The sequence below is a fragment of the Otolemur garnettii genome, unplaced genomic scaffold (genome assembly GCF_000181295.1).
Source record: "Otolemur garnettii isolate 467f Iridium unplaced genomic scaffold, OtoGar3 scaffold00083, whole genome shotgun sequence".
Classification (NCBI taxonomy): domain Eukaryota; kingdom Metazoa; phylum Chordata; class Mammalia; order Primates; family Galagidae; genus Otolemur; species Otolemur garnettii.
This window is the reverse complement of record NW_003852478.1, coordinates 7,631,277-7,638,481: the sequence shown is the minus strand read 5'-3', so window position 1 is coordinate 7,638,481 and position 7,205 is coordinate 7,631,277.

The window sequence follows — 7,205 nt, the reverse complement described above, 5'->3', positions numbered from 1 at the left end:
GGTTGAGCTATAGGCGCCGAGCCAGATTAGGCATTTGAACCTGAGACTGTTGGGACATAAGTCCAAATCACCTGGAAGTTTCCTGCCTGGTTCAGATCTTGAGTTTCAGATTCTCTTGAGCTTAAAGGACAACAGGATGACAGATTCATTTCAGGTCCCTTTAGTATTTCCAAAATCCTCTGGAACTAGACAAGTATTTCCCTAATATGGCTAATCTTTAAAAACACTTACAACATATAGACTTCCAGGTTCCACCCTAGAACTAAGTACTCGGAAACTTCAGGGCCATGTGTGTACATACATATATACATATACTTTTTATTTCAGATTAATATGAGGGGACAGATGATTAGGTTACATTGTTTGCATGTTTTTTTCGAGACAGACTTTCACTATGTCACCCTGGGTAGAGTGTTGTGGTGTCACAGCTCACAACAACCTCAAACCTTGCTCTCCGCTCTTGCTTCAGCCTCCCAAGTAGCTGGGACTACAGGTGCCCACCACAACATCTGGCTATTTTGTTGTTGTTGTCATTGTTATTTTAGCAGGCTGGGGCTGGGTTCTAACCCACCAACCCTGGTGTATGTGGCTGGTGCCGTAGCTGCTGAATTAAGCTCTCTGAGCCCATTGTTTGCATTTGTTGGGCAAAATCCAAGTTGTAGTTGAGCCCTTTACTGCGGGGCACGGGGTGCTGTATAACTCTACATTGTGCCTGTTAGGTGAAAGCTCCCAATCTCCCTCCCGCCTCCCCTCTCCCCACTTACTTCTTCCTCCTTCCCTGCTTGAGTTTAATTGTGTTTTTCTCTTCTAGGGGTGTGTATTTGTTTATTTGTTGGTTTCATATTAGTATTGAGTACATTAGATACTTGCTTTTTCATTCTTGTGACAATTTACTAAGTAGAATGTTGTTCATTTCCATCCAAGTTAATACAAAAGATGTAAAATCTCCATCATTTTTTATGGCTGAATAGTATTCCACAGTGTACATACACATACCACAGTGTATCGACTCACTCATGTGATGCACTTGGGTTGTTTCCACATCTTGGTGATTGTGAACTGAGTTGCAATAAACATTCTAGTGCATATATCCTCATGGTGAAATCTTTTTTTTTCTTCTGGGTAGATACCTAGTAGGGACATGTATATTATTAATAAACCTCATCAATGATTCTGCAGCTCAGCTGCTGTAGACAGGGGATCGATGTGGACCAAAAATTCCAATTAATCCCAACCCAAGATAGTGGTCCTTGAACATGGAGCAGTGCTTCTATTCCAGGGAGTGGCTACATGTTAATTTCCCCATGTTTGAAATCATTCTTTTCTAATTTCCTAAATTCTTGTTTTCTTAGACTTTTAAGAAGAAAAAAACAAGAGCAAACCACGTTGGGATAAAACTCTGGTTTGCCATAATACTGTTGGAGCAAGATATTTTTATGCAGGAATGAACCTGAACAGCTGCAAAGAGTGACTTAATTAAATTATGAATGATAAATTCCTCATAAGTTATACTTAAACATTTTACAATTTTGCTAGTCCTTATTTTTCTTACTATAATCTGTAAACATTAAGTGGGAGCTATGAATTAGATTTCAAAATAGATGAGTAATTTTAGACTGTGACATTCCAGTTTATTTTAAGGCGCAATTAGTAGTACTTATAAAAACGTATCTAATTGCTAGGCTAAATCAAACTCAGCGGCAATGGATGCTCAGACCCTCATCAGGCCTATTTTTCCCACTATGACCAAAACAAGGGAATAGGGGCAAAAAATAAAATTCTAAAAGCAAAATACTTATAATAAATAAAATTACCATTTTGAAGTCAGTCATGATTGACTTGGGCCAATAACTCATTTCTAAGTCTTACAAATCACTTCTTACTTTGACCCTATTGCCTACATAGACAAAGTATTTCCTAATCACCTATAACTTGAACCCCTTTCTCGCAAGCCCAAACCATTGGTTACACTGTCTAGGTGCTTAACTAGTTTTCAGAAGTCCATATTAAAACTCAGATTTCCACAGAGATGGTGACAATGAAAATGATGGTGCTAAATTCATCCTCAGCCGAGAGAATGTGCACTTGGACTTGTCTTGTCAAGATGTTAGTTATCTGCCACGTTTCAAGGCATGTAATCCAGAAAAGCTTTAGATATTGGCTTAATTTCATTTCCTCCCTTTGGAAGTTCGAAGCATGGTGTCCTTGAATAATTATGAGCTGAGTTCGCATGGTCCTGAGAGGAGGAAATCAGTTTAGCTTCTTACTCCAAGCCCAGAATTTAAGAAGATAGGAGATCTCAAGGGTAAATGATTTCTATTCTAGCCACTACTTAGTGCACCACTTGCAGAGAGCTTTGAACAAATCTCAGAAGAACTAATCAGGCCTAACACCATCTCAGTCTTGCACAAACATTCCCGAGTTACTTCTTCATTTCTGATGAAATCTCTTATGGAATTCTGTATTTCCCTAGTTTTTAAACACACCATTATTATTTTCAGGCTAGTTGTAATGGGGTCGAATCCTTCCATCAACACAAACTGTTGGAAAAAGCAAATAGAAAGGACGTGCACCTCCAAAGGGGCAGCGCCACCCAGCTTCAGTCCATGGCAGCAAAGAGGAGCCGCTGTAGCTGGACCTTCTGGCTTTGCAAGAAAAGTTGCATCAAGAGTTTTATATGATCATATCTGTAATCCTAGCTCTTTGGGAGGCCAGTGAGGGTGGATCACCTAACCTTGGGAGTTCAAGACCAGCCTGAGCAAGAGCAAGATACCATCTCTACTAAAAATAGAAAAACTAGCCAGTGTGGTAGCAGGCGCCTATAGTCCCAGCTACTCAGGAGGCTGAGGCAGGAGGATTTCTTGAGCCCAAGAGTTTGAGGTTGCTGTGAGCGATGATTTCACAGCACTCTACCCGGGGCAGAGTAAGACTGTGTCTCAAAAAAATAAATAAATAAGATTTTTTTCACCCAATTTATAAATATTGGCAACTGATTTAATGCAATTTGAAATATTGTCTTGGTCAAACAATACACTTTTATGAACACTTCTACCTAGTAGGCTGTTTGCACCCCCTGTAAGAATAATAGTTCTGTGAGTTTATAGTCTTTGTGCTAAGTCAATTTAGAAATTTCACCGGATATCTGTTATGTAACATCAGTACATATATAATGCCTACTACATGCCAACACTGTCATAAATACCAGTGATACAACACTGAACAAAACAGACAAAATGAAGCTTACATTCATATTCATAGAATTCTCAAAAGACAATATAATAAAGTGTAAGATGCTGGATAGAAAAAACTATTAAAGAAATTTACAACTAGACTATTTTGACACTTTAGCATATCATATAGAGTATAATAAAATTAAAACCTAAAAGGCAGGCTGACAGTGGTGGCACACACCTGTCATCCTAGCACTCTGGGACACCAAGGCAGGTGGATTGCTTGAGCTCAGGAGTTTGAGACCAGCCTGAGCAAGAGTGAGACCCTCGTCTATACTACCAAAAATAGAAAAACTAACTGACACATGCTTGTAGTCCCAGCTACTCAGAAGGCTGAGGCAAGAGGATTGCTCAACCCAAGAGTTTAAAGTTGCTCTGAGCTATAATGCCATGGCACTCTATCCAGGGTGACAGAACTTGAAAAGCAGTGTACTTCATGAAAGTGTAGCCATGTTTAAACCACTCTATCAGAATACAGTATTTCTTTATTCAACAAATATTTGATGAGTCCTTAATTTAATTTGTTTTTAGCCCTCTACATTCAACTGCATGAAGCAGGAAATAAATCTGAAAAAAGAAAAATGAACAATTATAAATAAAAATAACGACGTGCCATGATAAATGCTGTGAAAAAGACTGAAAGGGAGATGAATGGTAAGGATAAGAAGCCTGGTTTAACCAAGATGCTTGGGACGATCTTGCAGATCTTGCTTGCACCCCTGCAAGCAAGGGATGCTTGCAGAAGTGAGAGAGCTAAAGAATGAGGAGAGAGAATGCCCTGTGGAGGAAAGGGATGGAGGGGTAGAGAACGGCACGTACAAAGGCCCTGCGGCTTGAAAGAGCTCACTAAGGACTTGAAGAGGATAGTGGGTTGAGTCTGGAGGGAGCAAAGGCATGCATCTATAGTAAGAATGTCAGGTTTACTCTGAGCATAAGAGAACTTCTTAGACTTTTCTTCTGGGGAGTAACTTGTTCTAATTTGAGGAGTAACCTCGTCAAGAGACGATGGTTGGCTACCCTGGGATGGTGGCCCTGGAGATAGTGAGAAAGGCAGATACACTTTGTCTACGGGGTTTTCCCTCAAGTCCCATGACTCTCTGTTTGCTTGTTCTTAAATTTTTCTAGGAAATAAAAATCACAAGGTCAGCTATGCCTTGTGATATGAAAAGTCAGAGCAGGAAATGGACAGTCCGCACCAGCATAGTGAGACCATCTCTGTGCACTGCCTTGCGCTGAGTTTAAGTCCAAAGATAAAAGTCAGGGGTGATCCTATCTGCTAAGTGTCTCTCTTAATGCCAAAAGCCTGGGTCACCAAGAGTTCTTTGGATTATGAAAGATAGAAACAGCATGATTGTTTCTCTGATCAAAATATTTTGCACATTTATTTTATCAGTTACTTGCCAACCAAAAAAAAAAAAAAAAAGAAAGAAAAAAAACGACACCATAGTTGCAGAAAAAACTTTACAGCAATCTTTAACAACAATAAAAAAACTAATGAAGAGTTAGTCTTGGAGAAAGTTTAAATGAGTCCAAAGCACTGACTCGCTATGTGAACTGGGATTCCTATGGCTTGTTTATTTTTCACTTGGTATGGTAGGATGCCAGTGAAACCAGCCTGGGCCTACTGGAGCAGTGTCCTGAATAAGCTGGGCTTGAAAATCAAGCACATTTGAAAAGGAAAATCAAAGTGAACAGCTGATGTTTTTTCAACTTGATCCAGAGGAGCAAGGTGAAGAGAGAAGAGATTGGGACAAGAGCTCTCAGCCTGGCGCCGGGGCCTCTGCAGGGAGAATGTCCCCCCAAACTCACTCCCTGCACCTCCCCATTCGCACAGTGCAGGCCAGCTTTATTCTGGTAATTTGCATCTTCTGTAGTGCCTCCCAGCAACAGGCAGGCCAGGATGGATGAAGAAAAAAAAATGGAGACAGCGAAAGCAAGGGGCAGCTGCCAGATTTGTAAGAGTGTTTGAAGTTTTTCAAGTTTTAACTTTTTATGAAGAAAAGAATCATGACAAGGCATGAAGAGGCCCAGCCTACCCTCCTACCCTACCATCCTTTTTTTTTTTTTTTTGTCCAGAGCTGAGTTTGAACCCGCCACCTCCAGCATATGGGACTGGCGCCTTCCTTTGAGCCGCAGACACCACCCTACCCTACCATCCTTTACGTTACCTTGATGAGAGGCTGGGTGTGGTCCCACCAATTATCCAACCTCCACCCATCCTTCCCCCTCCCTCCCCTCTCTTTCCCCTTTCCCCATATTCTTGGGGTATAATGGGATTATGGCTTTCATATGAAAGCTATAAATTAGTTTCGTAGTAGGGCTCAGTACACTGGAAACTTTTTCTTCCATTCCTACACTTTCTAATGTGCCGTCTGCATCTATGTGTATGACATTCTTGTCTTTCCGGCTTTTCGCCTGGAGTCATGTCAAGGCTGCTGTCTCTCCCATGAAGGGGCCCTGACGAGCTGCATCCGAGAGGCTCCTCTTCTGAAGAGCCCTCTCTCCAGAGGAGTCGCTCTGCCGCTGGCCGGCATTGGCCCAGGTGCCCTGTCCAGAGTGGCGATGAGAAGTGGGACTGAGGGGAGCCCCCCTGTGAGGACGTCTTTTGTGGACCCTTTTGTACTCACCTGTAGGAGCAAGAACTCTCTTTAATTTGGGGATGTTTGTTTTGCTACTAATCGCTGTATTCTCCGTCTCCTTCTCTGAGAACAGGGATAAGCTCCTTGAGAAAACCAAAGCAACTTGAAAGGAACAACAGGGGCAAACTTAACATCTCCATTCCACATCAAGATCAAAGATTTTTGTCACTGCTAAGAGTTAGTCGGGTTTGATTTTCTTAGGCTTAGGGTACGGTGGGAAGAAGTAATTCTGGCCTGTTGGAATGGAGACCAGTGTTGATTTTGTCCCTCTGAAGTGCCCCTAGGGTCCCTGTTTTACCAAGGACTGAATTAAGGTGCTTACTCAGTGTCACAAGCTAAAAAATCATGGGTTGGGGGGGGGGGGTGTGCAAGCCCATAAATCCATGCCTTTCCCTCCAAAGCTCTCAGAGGGCTTTTCTATGCTGCTGCTACTATAAAACTTGAAATTTGAAAATGAAGGAACTATGACTCTAATCTCTTCCCAATGTCAAACTGAAATTCACAAAAGTTGAGCCCAGTGTTGTTTACGAAACAATGCTTCTTCCTCCTGGGTGAATCCAGGGCCCCTCTGTCCCACATCTCCACGCTCCACACCAGCTCTCATTTCCCCTGGGACCAAACACGCCTCTGGCCATGTGGCTTCATCTCCTACCTCAGTCCACTGAGCTACGGGTGCCAAGCCTTGGCTAATGGTCAGGATTTCAGCAGGTCAGGGCTCCTGGATGAAATCGTAGTCTTCCTGCCTTCGTTTGAATTCCTAAAACCATGTTCTTCACTACACATTTGTTTCTGAAACTGCAATGATTATTCTCCAGACACCTATGAAGCAATGATACATGTTAAATTATAGGGTTACAGAGCTGCGAGGGTTTATGGGAAACATCCACTTTAAACATGAAGAAACTGAAGCCCAAGTTCACACGGTTCGTTCAGTGGCCAAGTCTACTGCTGGGCCTGTGACCGGATTCCACAGGCTGCTGGACACTGCCAGTCATTTCTTGGGCATATGTATGGACAAAAGCACAAGTTCAGGTTTCACAGCCTGCCTCAGCCACTAGTTGTGTGAACTCAGACAAGTTCCCTAACATCTCTATACCTTGTCTGTAAACCGAGAATAATCTCAGAACCAACTTCATAGGGTTCATGTCGGAATTAAATGGTTTGATTTCTGCACTTGTACATAATATTAATAATTACTCACCAAATGTTAGTTATTCATTATTTGATCTAATGAACTAAATATTTTTTTTTTTTGAGACAGAGCCTCAAGCTGTCCCCCTGGGTAGAGTGCTGTGGCATTACAGCTCACAGCAACCTCCAACTCCTGGGCTCAAGC